The sequence below is a fragment of the Psammomys obesus genome, unplaced genomic scaffold (genome assembly GCF_907164565.1).
Source record: "Psammomys obesus unplaced genomic scaffold, mPsaObe1.curated_primary_1811, whole genome shotgun sequence".
Classification (NCBI taxonomy): domain Eukaryota; kingdom Metazoa; phylum Chordata; class Mammalia; order Rodentia; family Muridae; genus Psammomys; species Psammomys obesus.
The window spans coordinates 11,261,254-11,262,443 of NW_026591598.1; the positions used below are offsets into that span (position 1 = coordinate 11,261,254).

General features: G+C 48.5%; 1 non-coding gene across 1 annotated transcript; it reads right to left on the reverse strand.

Moving 5' to 3' along the window:
- Positions 1-339: 339 nt before the first annotated feature.
- On the reverse strand, positions 340-446 carry LOC129680013 (U6 spliceosomal RNA). Its single transcript, XR_008720612.1, has one exon. It is a non-coding gene; the product is annotated as a U6 spliceosomal RNA (small nuclear RNA).
- Positions 447-1,190: the final 744 nt, after the last annotated feature.

Here is a 1,190-nt window from a genome sequence, read left to right on the forward strand (position 1 = left end):
TGCCTCTGTGGAGGAAGGCAACCTGCCCATATTGGGGAGGGGCAGCCATTAAATAAGTATAAATCAGGAGCTTTTGGCAAGGCGGCACAGGCCTATAATGTCCTCAGAGCTTGGGAAGCTGCGGCAGGAGGATTATGAATTCAAGACCAGTCTGGGTTATGTAGTGAGATCTTCCCTGAAACAAAACAAAATAACAGGGAGACAGCCTACCTTGAGCAATGGACGTTAAGGAGGAGAGTCTGTATTCAGGCGTGTGCACGAATACATCCACATGCATGGAGGCCAGAGGTCAGTCTTCAAGTGTCTTTCCCAATCACTCTCCACCTTATAATTTCCACCCCCCTTTTGGAATGCTTCTAGAGAATTTGAGTGTCATCCTTGCCCAGGGGCCGTGCTAATCTTCTCCTTATCATTCCAATTTTATCGCGCTGCTGAAGCTAACACCATCTTATTTTTTGACACGGGGTTTCTCGCCGAGCCTGGAGTTCACCAATTCAGCCAGCAAGCCCCAGGGTGCCTCCTGTCTTCATTATTTTCACAGATTATAGGCTAGTTTGTCTCCTTGTGTGGCATTTTATCAGCTGGGCCATCTCCCCACATCCCACTTGTCAATTATCTGTCTACATGTATGTGTATGCGTGTGTGAGTTTATGTGTACATATACATAGACGCATCCACATACATGCACATCACAGGCCGGAGTCGGGCATCAGATTCCTTGTAGGTGGAGTTAGAGGCAGTTGTGTGCTGCTGAAACCTGGGCTGGGCGCTGAACGAGGTCCTTCGCAAGATCAGTAAGCATCTCTCCAGCTCCTATTTGTTTATTTATTTAGACACGTTCTCACTATGTACCCCTGGCTAGCCCAGTACTGCCTATGTAGACTAGGCTTGCCTCAAACTTATAAACACCTGCCTTGCCTCTGCCGCCCAGATACTGGAGATCAAGGACCGTGTGCTACCACATCTAGGAGGGATTTTTGTTTTGTTTTGAGGCAGGGTATAGACCAGGCTGGCCTTGAACTCAGAGATGCATCTGTCTCTGTCTCCTCAGCGCTGGTATCAAAGCCATGTACCACCACGTCTGGCTTGGCAAGTTTGTTGTTTTTATTTTATTTGTGTGTGTGTGTGTGTGTGTGTGTGTGTGTGTGTGCATATCACCCATGTGCGGGTGCCCAAGGAGACCCGGTGGG